Below are 12,879 nucleotides of genomic sequence, written 5' to 3' on the forward strand. Positions count from 1 at the left end.
CAAGAATGAATGCCTCCATGTTAAAAGCATAGAGAGATATCAGTTAAGACATTCCCTCATCACAGCCTCCAAAAACTTCTGTTCTCTGTGGAGAGGGAATGACAACTCAGCCAGTTTAGCTGGCCATTTTAGTTGCACCCTTGAGAGGGACTACTTTCAAATTATCCACGGCTCCCGCTACAGTACAGCAGCTCAGTGCAATGGTGGTCAGGTGTCCATTTAATGAAAGGGTGGGGTATTAATTATTATTATTAATAATAATTTTATTATTTATACCGTGCCCATCTGGCTGGGTTTCCCCAGCCACTCTGGGCGGCTTTACAGCACATAAATTGTAAAACATCAGACATTAAAAACTTCCCTAAACAGGGTTGCCTTCAGATGTCTTCTAAAAGTCAAAGTTGTTTATTTCCTTGACTTCTGATGGAAGGACATTCCACAGGGCGGGTGCCACTACTGAGAAGGCCCTCTGCCTGGTTCCCTGTAACTTGGCTTCTCGCAGTGAGGGAACCGCCAGAAGCAGAACCTCAGAGCGGAACCTCAGTGTCCGGGCTGAACGATGGGGGTGGAGATGCTCCTGCAAGTATACTGGGAACCTTTTTAGCTATTAAAGTCCACATTCCCTTCGGGATTATCTGTCAGTGTCGGGCAGGGCCAAAGTCAGCAATGGGCAGAGGCAGAACCCAAAGTGGGCAGGGCTACCCTTCCTTCTATCTTTCTGCAACCCATTTCCTTTTTCCTTCTTCCTCTCCAACTAGCAAGCAGTCCATCAAAGGGGAAAACTAATCTTCCTAGAGTTTGGCTTTGCAGAGGGCGTTTCCACTTCTCATCTTTTCCATTGCTCCTTCTATTTCTCCTTTTTTCCTTCTGCTATCCTACTTCTATCCCTTTGGGCTTACCCCACCTGCATGAAATTGAGCTGAGGGCCACATGAGATTGAGCTGAGGGCCACAGGTTTCCTACCGCTGGTTTAACGGTTGCGAAGAAGATGGGCTAGAAAATAACTGATCCCACTAATGAAAGCCAGTGCAAGGACTTCACCTGAGAAGTAGAGTCCCCCCCCCCAGTCCTGCCCCACATGCCACCAGAAGAGTATGCAGGGAGAGGAGAAGGAAGACTGCTCCAATATGTAAGCATAAATGCTTGTGATGACATCAGGGTTGCCACCTTTGTTCTGGCAAAATACAGGGCAGAGCGGTTGGGGATCAATTCCAACTCCCCAATCTAGTGCTGAAGTGACTTCAAAGCAACCCATTACAATCTATCTCATCCTAGCAGGATGGCCCCTCTGGAATTTGACACACAGGCACAAATTTGTAAATCTCTCTGTGCTTGGCTACCCAGAGCTTAAATGCATGACCTTTCACACACCTTTTCAAACACATGCATTTGGAGAAGATCCCTAACTTGGCCCAGAGAGAGAGAGAGAGAGAGAGAGAGAGAGAGAGAGAGAACGAGAACTTGTGGGATGTGAAACACAAGAGCAGTCAAGTACAACATTCCTAGAGTGAACATGTTTACACATGGGGAGGAATGTTTCTCCAGCCAGCAGGTAAATATCCTGTTTCCTTCTGGGCTGGGACAGACTTCCTCTGCATGTGACTAGAGGCGGGCGTGGCCTCACCTGTGCAGGTAAACGACAAAAGCACAGGGCAGGGCAGGCATCTCTTTCTCTCTTTGACTACATGCATCGAAGAAGCAACATCTGCTTAGCCAAAGATGCTCTTCCAGCCAAGGGAGGACAAAGGGACTGTCTCCTTATGAGATAGTTTCCAGGTATATGTTACTTTTCTAAGCCAAGTCAGCCTTCTGGGAACAGAATGTGAGTAAAAGCTTTTTATACTTTTATAGAAGACTGAGTCGTGTCTTATCTTTTATGAGGGAATAAGGGGGAAATACCAGAACAGTTATTATAGAGGCTTTAGCGAGCCTGAGCAAACGCATCTGCTGCAAGTTTAAAAAGGGGAATGTTACTCTGCCAAATTGTGAGCTTGTTAACACAAGTTGGAAAGGCTATAATCAAACAATATACCCTCTCCTGCATCCCTGAACATTCCCACAGACCTGAAATGCAAGACCAAACTACTGATACAGGTAAAGGTAAAAGGTAAGGTAGAAAGCCCCTGGACAGTTAACCATAAGTCCAGTCAGAGGCGACTATGGGGTTGCGGCGCTCATCTCACTTCCAGGCTGAGGGAGCTGGTGTTTGTCCACAGACAGTTTTCCGGATTATGTGGCGAGCATGACTAAACTGCTTCTGGCACATCGGAACACTGTGATGGAAAACAACGCATGGAAATGCCATTTACCTTCCTGCCACTGTGGTACCTATTTATCTACTCGCACTGGTAGGTTTCAAACTGCTAGGTTGGCAGGAGCTGGGACAGAGTAACGGGAGCTCACCCCATTGCAGAGGTTCAAACCACCAACCTTCTGATCAGCAAGCCCAAGAGGATCAGTGGTTTAGATCACAGCACTACCCGCATCCCATATTATCGATACTGGACATAGCATTGAAGTATGGGACAATCCTGTATTATACCATCCCCAGATGACACAGCAATCACCTTAGAGCCACACTGGAATTCTCCTTGCCCCCTAATGGTTTTTCCAAATTCATGTTAAATCACTTGAAGGTCAAATTAACTCCTTGGCCAAATTAAAGAACCATTCATTGGAATATATATCCGTCCTCTTGAGATGTTACAAATCATAGTGAAGTTTCACACCAGCCCTGCAAGAACCAGAGACCCCCAGCCTGGACATAGCTCATCTGGTATGTATTTTAGCCATGACACCTTCCCTTTCCTTTTATTTTGGAACTGCAGGCAGGCAGCAAAAGTTCAGGTGGTTTATCAAGAGCCTGGTGGGCAGGCGGATGGGCTTGGCTTGGCTTGGCGGGCCACAAGTTGTACTTGCCTGCTTCCGATCTTGCAAGAGTGTTATTTTCAGGCTGATTCGCCTGGCAACTTTCCCAACAAAAGTTTTGAGAAGATCATCAGAGTCAATGAGGCATAAAAATCCCAACAGCTGCTTAGCAATGTAAAGGAAAATGAAAGTTTATGCAGATAGAAAGCAAACCAATAGGTGGGACCAACATGAGAGGAATGATGAAACAGTCAGCAAAATGACATCCTTCAGATACCTTTGTTCTATAGGAAAAGGTAGCAGAAAAGCTACTTTAGAGAAAACTGGGTTGCTGTCATTAAGCAGCCCTTCAGAGATCGGGAGGGGTGGGGGGAGGAATACAACAGCTTACAGGAATTTTTTCTGGATTGTACTGATCATTGAGCAGCAGATAGACACTGATGAAAATGGGAATGTAGCAACAAGGGAGATGTCCTAGTTGTCAGAGAGCTGGGAGGATCATTAGAAGCAGAGCTAAACTACAGTTAAGAAAGATTGAAAATTATTTTACCAAGTACAAGTTAATCTGAAGCAAAATAATGATAGTAATAATTTATTATTTATACCCCACCCATCTGGCTGGGCTTCCCCAGCCACTCTGGGTGGCTTCCAACAAAATATTAAAATGCAATAATGCATCAAACATTAAGAGCTTCCCTAAATAGGGCTGCATTCAGATGTCTTCTAAAAGTCTGATAGCTCTTTGACATCTGGTGGGAGGGCATTCCACAGGGCACGTGCTACTATCATTTTGTTCCTGACCCACTTTTTCCTGTGGTTTCACATGGACCCATAGGAGCCAACTCCTAGGGGCCAAGGGACCTTCGACCGCCCCCCCAATAAAGTATTTGAGGGGTCTGAGTTCCCCGAACGTTGATGGGCATTGCCATTCAAATGGGATGTGTATACAATGCCATGTGATCGATTACGTGGGGTGGGGCTTACCTCCCCCACCCCAATATTTTATTCAAGTTGGCACTCCTGCATGGACCACTGGCAATGATGGCTGCAGTTGATCAGAGGTGAAGATCAACAACATCTTAGTTTGAACCAAGTTTGTGAGCTTACCGGCAAGCAAGGGAACCATCAATTTGGGTACGGCCTCCATAGCTTAATCCAGTATCAAGCACAAGATTAATAATAATAATATTTATACCCAGCCACTCTGGGCGGCTCCCAACAGAATATTAAAAACACGATAAAAGATAAAACATTAGAATCTTCCTGAAACAGGGCTCCCTTCAGATGTCTTCTAAAAGTCAGATAGTTGTTTATTTCTTTGACATCTGATGGGAGGGTGTTCCGCAGGGCAGGCGCCACCACCGAGAAGGCCCTCTGCCTGGTTCAAACCTACATCATGGAACAAACCAACATCACTAGTACCAGGCAAAGGAACAAACTAGGCCTGAGATGACATTTCCTACTACTAGGAAGGAGGGCTAGTGAGTAGCAGACCAGGCATATCATGTGTTTAGAGGTCTCCTAGCTTCCACCCACATGAACTGACATGCTCAGCATATGATCACAGAAACCTATGTGCTCTTGCTCCAACATCAAGAGGGTCATCAACTAATCTCCATTGACGTAGGCCCCTGTGTGTATTTTAATATGTAATTTCAATCTAGATACACAATTAATTTGTTATGAATGAATCTTCATTTGCTAGCATTTAATAATTAGTTCTCCCAAGCGATGCAACTCAAAAATAGTCTGCCACTGATGTGCCTCTTTGGAGAGAAGCATAGTCTCTCTGCAGCTTTAAAATAATTTACCTTCCTTCTGTTAATCCAGTCTGCAAGCCAAGATGGAAGCCTTGATGAAATGGTTCTCAAATCCAAAACACTCTTTAGTTTGATTAGTTGAGATACTTCATATTATTACACATATGGTCAGGGTGTATGAGAACTTGTAATACTTGCATCTTAGAGCTGTGCTGAATAGTCTCCAGTTTCAAATTTTGGTGAGAGACGACAACTCTTGGTGGGGTGCCATTTTTCTCCCAAAGCTGTTCATTTTCTGAATTCTTTACCCCCCTAAACATCCTTTTTTGACATTGCTGTTTCCTCTCAGCAGTGTTCTTTATGCACCAGTTTCCCCCCAGTTCTCCTGCTTTCTCATTGAAATATTAATCACATTAGGGAACCCACCCAATCAGGAACCGTACAAAGAATGAGATTTCATCAGGAGTATGCAATCAAGGTGTGGCTTATGATACATCATCCATGATGGGAGGTGAGGACAGTGTAAAATAATACAATCTTCGCTTGCTTGCTTGCTTGCTTGCTTTCTGGATAATTGGGGGGGGGGACTGAGTTTTTGCTCAGCATTATGAATATTACTCTGTGAAATATCTAGGTAAGTATATGATTCCAACTTGTGCTTTATATATTGTTGTAGAATGGTGGGTTGGTGTTTCACCTGTACATCAACTTACAGTGTCCCTCCAAGCTCCTAAGTCAGGGGTCAACAAACTTTTTCAGCAGGGGGCTAGTCCACTATCCCTCAGACCTTGTGGGGGGCCAGACTATATTTTGAAGAGGGGAAAAAATGAACGAATTCCCATGCCCCACAAATAACCCAGAGATGCATTTTAAATAAAAAGACACATTCTACTCATGTAAAAACACGTTGATTCCTGGACCGTCCATGGGCCAGATTTAGAAAGCGATTGGGCTGGATCCAGCCCCTGGGCCTTAGTTTGCCTACCCATGTCCTAAGTGGTCAAATTAGTCTCTTTGCTAATGATGCAAACTGAGCCTATTAAGCATCTCTTCACATGACTAAAGAGCACAGAAACCTCTAGTTGGAGATGCTTCTATAAGATGCCTCAACTGATGTCACTTGAGAGTGTAAAGGAAATCAAAAGACCAGGGACCAGTCTCATTTTTCAGCTAGAACTGGAAGACAGAATGACTGGAAGACAGAATGGGTTGACTGTCTCTCTCTGTTGAACTCAGAGCTATGGTTTTAAGGACTGCAAACCATATCCGCTAGCCTCCTTTTCAAAAGAAATCAAATCCAAGATATGTGCTGACACCCCTGAAATCTCTTGCTGATTGGAGACTGAGGTGTGCATAACAATATCACACTATTCAGAAAGTTCCGAGAATATTGAACCACAATTCTGCAGTACCACCTTGAGTCAGCAAAAGCTTGTGATATTGATCTATTCCCAAGCCTTGCTTTGTTCGAGAAAAGCTGCAGAGTTATGGTGTTGCATTAAAAAAAGATCAAAGGAAGACCTGAATATTTTGTCTTCCTTATTAGGAGAGAGCAAAAAGATTACACTGGATGAGTTTAAAACTACTCCTAGTAAGGCATTCTTAAATTGTATTTGGGAAGGTCTGAAGGGGGATTGTAAGTGTGTTAATATGAACATGATTACAGGCCCCCCTGATATCAGGAGGGTACCGAGTCAAGAAGGCCGTTTCTGCACATACATGTGTGTGCGTGTATAAATGGAGCTCATCAACCTGGGAAGGTAACCCATCTAGGAGAAGGAAAACTCTGATCCTAAACCTCCACTGCCTTGTGGGATATCTTCAGGAGAAGTAAAGGTTAAGGAGTAAACCCTACACAAATCTGAAGGAAAGATCTTAGGATGGTTGGATGGTGTCTGGTACACCTCCTTCCAGCAACTCCTGCTGCCAAGCTGGAGCCAAATGTATTGCTCTGCTTTCCTTTGGACCACATCAGTGAGGCTGAGAGGGGGGAGGTCTTGTTGTCTGGGTAGCCCAGGACCTCCATACACACTGCACCCCAGAGGAGGTCACTTCAGTGCTGCTAACACAGTGGTTTGGCTTTACCCCCAGAAGCAGACTCCATTGTCTCTCAAGACAGATGGATGCCAGCAACAAAAACCCAGTCATGATAAGGACTGTGAACTCATCCAGCCTTACATGCTTATGATCAGTAGCAACCACAGCAGAGGTACACAATTAGAGCAAAATTACTTGCCCATTTTCCCAGTGGGGTGTGTTGCCTCTACTTACTGAGAGTGGGTTGAGGCACAGGGAGACTGCATCTGCACCATGACAATGGCACAGGCACCCTCCACTCCCACCACGGCTCCCACAACACAGTGTGCCAAGTTCCTGCTGCTTACCCTTCCACCTCTCGGTAAGTAGCAGAAATGTATGGTGTTGGGAAGACAGGGGAGCAGCACAAACCAACCCATGCAGCACTTCCAAAACCGCTATTGCTTACAATCCCCTTTTGGATCTTTCCATTCAAGAAAGAAATGGGTGGGTGATGTGGGGCTCACTCGCAGCATGGCTCCACTGCCCCTCCATCAATGCAATTTAAGAATGCCCGAATTGGGCTACAGCAAGCATAGGCACAGGTGGCGCTGTGGGTTAAACCACAGAGTTTAGGACTTGCCGATCAGAAGGTCAGTGGTTCGAATCCCCGTGACGGGGTGAGCTCCCTGCTCCTGCCAACCTAGCAGTTCAAAACCACGTCAAAGTGCAAGTAGGTGGATGCAAGAAGATAAATACCTTCCCTCTGGAGGGAAGGTAAACGGCATTTCTGTGTGCTGCTCTGGTTCGCCAGAAGCGGCTTAGTCATGCTGGCCACATGACCCGGAAGCTGTACGCCGGCTCCCTCAGCCAATAAAGCGAGATGAGCGCCTCAACCCCAGAGTCGGTCACGACTGGACCTAATGGTCAGGGGTCTCTTTACCTTTACATTTAAGCATAGGCAAACTCGGCCCTCCAGATGTTTTGGGAATATAGTTCCCATCATCCCTGACCACTGGTCCTGCTAGCTAGGGATCATGTGAGCTGTAGGCCAAAAACATCTGGAGGGCCGAGTTTGCCTATGCCTGGGGTACAATTATGGTGCAATCCTATCAATGTCTACAGAGAAAGTAGTCCCCTTGTCAGGGTACCGTCAGAGGCTCCCGGCTGGTTGCCTAGGTATGATAAAGACAAGGAAAAGTTCCTTACAGTCCTTTTTTATTTCAAACTTTAGAGAGAGAGGCTATAGAACCCAGCCTCTTGGATAATGGCGTTGTCCCCGAGTAAATCTCCACCCCACTTCTCTCCCACTTCCTCATTTGTCATCACCATCACCTCCTCTACGGGGGCTGCTAAGTGCCCTGTGTTTTCAAGCTCTTTGCTCTCCTACTTTCAAGGCTTGCCAGGTTCTGGGAGATGGAGGGTCTGGTGACAACGTGTCAGCCAGCTGCTGTTCCAGCTCTGCCTGCTCCTCTTCTCTCATTATTTCCCAACTTTCCCCCTCATCTGCCTCTGGGCTGCGACCTCCCACAAACCCCTGTTGTAAATCTATGCTGTCTTCCTCTTTCTCCTCCCTGGAAGGGTCAGGATGGGGAGGCAGTCTCTACCACTCCTCCTTCTCTGCTCAGCCCCTAACTTCATCCCCCCTCCAGTGCCCTCCTTCTCTGCCCAGTCTCTGACACCCATTGAGTTCAGTGTGGCTTACTCCCACGTAACTGAGTAGAGGACTGCAGCCTCCATCTCAGCAGAAGAACGCTAACAAAACAGAGAAGAATGAAAGTGATGCCGCAAAATCATCCGACCTGCATCCATGTGCTGTGTTTTCTTTTCTGACTGCAAAGCACCACATTGGTTAGATGTTACCCGTTATATTTTTAATGGCCGGATTAGCATTATTATTATTTTCTTATTTTTCCTTTGGTGATGCAAAATAAATATTCCATTCATTGTGTTACATGCATTTGATGTTGCTTTGGGCATCTGTTGAAACCGAGTTTGTTATTTGTATCCAAAACCCTACAGAGAGAGCTCTGAGACCAAAGAGTCCTCTCAGGTCTTATGATTAAATAGACATCAAGTGCATTATGGAGAAATAATAAATAAATAAGGGACTGCAGCTCTCAACTAGCTCAAATAAGACATTCAGATTAAAAGATCAAAGAGTCTTCAAAATAAACCATGCAGAGAAATATAAAAACAGTGGCAATATCTTTTTGTTTTTTGTTTGTTTCAGCCAAATGCATTTAATATTTGTGATATGCTGAGCAACCTGTATAATCTGAGCTGTTGGCTAATTTCAGACAGGATAAGAGAGCTAGACATTGGAAATAAGGATTAGATCACTCCATCTATGAAAAGACTCTGTGGGTATTATTTAAGCCTTACAATCTCTGTGGAGGTTTCAAATCAATGAGTGGATACATAAATAGTTCCTGCTCTTAGGCAAAAGTGTAGCAGTGAAATACACCTAGGTCTATTGCTTAATTCTAACCTCAAATACCATTTCTTAAAAAGTCTTTTAAAATGTGCTGTATTTTGTGTAATAGCCTAACTATGGGCTGACTTGGGCTAACTTTGTAAGTAGTTATCTCCTACACAAGGTGGGCTGTAGAGTCAGACTTTGAAAATGTTTGTTCCAATTACATCACCATGTACATCATGCGTAAGCTGGAGTTAAGGTAAAGGTAAAGGGACCCCTGACCATTAGGTCCAGTCACGGACAACTCTGGGGTTGCAGCATTCATCTCACTTTACTGGCTTCCAGGTCATGTGGCCAGCATGACTAAGCCGCTTCTGGCGAACCAGAGCAGCGCACGGAAATGCCGTTTACCTTCCTGCCAGAGCGATACCTATTTATCTACTTGCACTTTGACATTCTTTCGAACTGCTAGGTTGGCAGGAGCTGGGACTGAGCAACGGGAGCTCACCCTGTCGTGGGGATTCGAACCACCAACCTTCTGATCGGCGAGTCCTAGGCTCTGTGGTTTAGACCACAGCACCACCTGCATCCCCCAAGCTGGATGTACTCATATACAAATTTATATGTAGTTTGCCTAATTTCTAAGGTTTACCTATTTTGAGGGGGAGAAGAACCACAGAAAATATAGTAGTAGTAGTAGTAGTAGTAGTAGTAGTAGTAGTAGTAGTAACAACAACAACAACATGCCACCCATCTGGCTGGGTTGCTCCAGGCACTCTGGGCGGCTTCCAACAAATTTAAAAACAGTAAGACATCAAACATTAAAAACTTCCCAATACAGAGCTGCCTTCAGATGTCTTCCAATCATGTACTGTGCATGACTACCACATATAATCCAGTCACTCTCCACCACTCTATTAAAGGTGATGGGTTTCCAGGGGTCAGCAAACGTTTTCAGCAGGGGGCCTGTCCACTGTCCCACAGATCTTGTGGGGGGCCAGACTATACTTTTTTTGGGGGGGGCGAATTCCTGTGCCCCACAAATAACCCAGAGATGCATTTTAAATAAAAGGACACATTCTACTCATGTAAAAACATGCTGATTCCCAGACTGTCTGCAGGCCGGATTTAGAAGGCAATTGGGCCGGATCCAGCCCCCGGGCCTTACTTTGCCTACCCATGGGTTAAAGTTTACCTTGACTTTGTTTTGTGATAACATAGGGTTGCCATGGATTTTCCTGGACATTTCCGAGATTCAAATGACGGAAGTGTCCAGGGGAAATTGGCAAAACGTCCAGGTTGTTGAAACTTCCCCCCCAAAAATAGCCCCACAACTTTTTGTGTCCAAGTCTTTTCTTCTTGAAATATGTCAACCCTAGGTAACAGCAAAAACTATTACACCAAGCTGGCATTAAAGACGGCCAGTGTTAAAGAGCAGGAATGGGTAAACTGTGGTGGCTGCACACAGGGGAGAGAGTCAGTTCGATTTGCATTAAAAACCATTTTTCATTTCCCAAAACAATATCCAACCCCAAACATAGCTATTCTTCATAATTTGCACGTCTGCAAACATTGTGCTGTAGCTCTCCAGCCCAAAACAATTTATACGAAAATGTGTGCATTAAGGGAAAGTGTGCATAAAAATGCTCATATCATTGAACACAAGCAAACTTTCATTATGATTAGGGAGAAATGCTGGCAGAATTGCCTATATTAAGACAAATGCACACTAAAAGCAGATGATTTTTTGCAAAGTGTTTTAGCAGAAGGATTTTCAAGCTGATGCATAAATGTGAAGTGAACTAAAGACTGAAAATATGAGAAACTGAAATGGACAGACGTGTCCATTCCTTGCTCCTCTGCCTCCTGAGATGCTGTTGAACTGCAGCTACTATCAGCCCCAATATTATAGAATGTAATTTTGTGGGAAGAAATATTACTCCAAATTCTTCAGAGAACACGTCTCAACAGTTGGGAGTTTGTTTCTGTCTGTACATTTAATCCATTTTTAAATAATAGTCGTGTGAACAAACAAATGATATGAACAGGAGAAAAGGAACAGTTGAGATTTTCTTCCTCCCTGTTTGATCTCTGAGGTTTAGCATCAAACTTTTAACCAAGTCTTCAATGTGAGTCTATCTTTGATTGTTTGGCTCTACCCAAGATGGCTGGCTTGCACAGAGTTCAAATGTCAACAGCAATATGCTGTGACCAAGATAAAAGGATTAGTTGGAGTTACATTTGGAAAAACCCCTGTAGCAGCCGGAAGATGTATAAAAAGTTCTTTACAACTCAATAAATGGGAGTGCCTGGCGTGCTCTGGTCCATGGGGTCACGAAGAGTCAGACACGACTAAATAACTAAAAGACAACAACAAAATGGGAGAAACAGATTGGCAGTTTCTGTATGAATCAAGTTGCATTCCTGTGCACGCTTATTTGAGAGGAAGTCCTACTGACATCAGTATGCCTTACTTCTGAGTAAACATGGATAAACTTGGTCTGCAAAGGCATACAATCGGCAGCGACCATTACTCCACCAGTGAAGCATCTGTGATGGTCTTAGAAGTCAACCCCGGACAATGCTCTGCAGTAATATCAGCTGATGATATGACAAGCAAAGGATGTCAACTGGAGACTAAATAAGAAATGAGCAGCTATGGGGGAATATCTTGGACGTATGGTTGCAACTAGAACAGGAAACCTGATTTTAAGAAATTGTATTAAATTTAAGTAATTTGGTTTGATTTGTAATAATTTGGAAAATCAATAAAAATATTTTTAAGTACATATCGGGCATTAGATTTTATTTCATACCCAGCTTTTTCCAGGGGTTACTTCTGAGGAAGGATCACCCCCAAGGTTCCTTTCTCTCTCTCTCTCTCTCTCTCTCTCTCTCTCTCTCTCTCTCTCTCTCTGTCTGCCTCTCTCTCTCTCTCTCTCTCTCTCTCTCTCTCTCTCTCTCTCTCTCTCACACACACACACACACTTTTTTATTTTTTTACTTGTCCATCTCTATTTCTCATCTTGCATAATTATGAAGCTGGGGGGGGTGTCATATGGATGTATAACCAAAGGTAGATTTAGGCATTCATGCATATTTACAAATATATGATACAGATCAAATTGGAATATGAGAACCACAGCTGAGTGAGGCTAGAGCTAAAAGTTGATGGGCCACCCCTTTCCCCTCTCTCACTCTCTTTTCTGCCACCCCCTTCTCTCCCTCTCTCTGACACACCTATTGTCTCTCTTGGTATCTCTGTTGCCCACTTCATTTTGTTGGGATACTGCTAGGGAGACATAGGCCATCACTGCCTCCAAGCCAACTCCGGACTCCGGACGTCCATCGACCTCCCGTAGATACAGTATCAGCAATTAGCGACATGAGCTCCAGAAAATAGCCTTCCACATTCCAGAAATGATGCACGCTCTATCAGCAGAATTCACACAGCGAAGGTTGCACTCAGGAGAGCATTATTTAAAAAGTTTATTCAGCGTTGGTCAGAACAAAGAAAAACATGACCGCCTGCTAGCGTGTTCAGGCACCGAGAGAGAAACGAAAGCAATAGGAAACATAAACATCCTGTGAACAGGAAATAAGCAGACTCTGTGACTCACAAAGCCTGCTCCCTTTTAAGGTGGAACGGAAATATCCTAACACATTTTCTCCTCCCTACCATCTGCATGGAATTAGGCTTGAGGCTTAGAGATTGCCTGCCTGCTTCTGCTCTAGAGAAAGGGCAAGATAGCCTCATTCCTGAGGCTATTAGCAAACTCCATGTAGCAAGTCTCTTCCCAAATATGGGAACAGCTC

Source organism: Podarcis melisellensis, assembly GCF_964234715.1.
Source record: "Podarcis melisellensis genome assembly, chromosome: 1".
NCBI lineage: Eukaryota > Metazoa > Chordata > Lepidosauria > Squamata > Lacertidae > Podarcis > Podarcis melisellensis.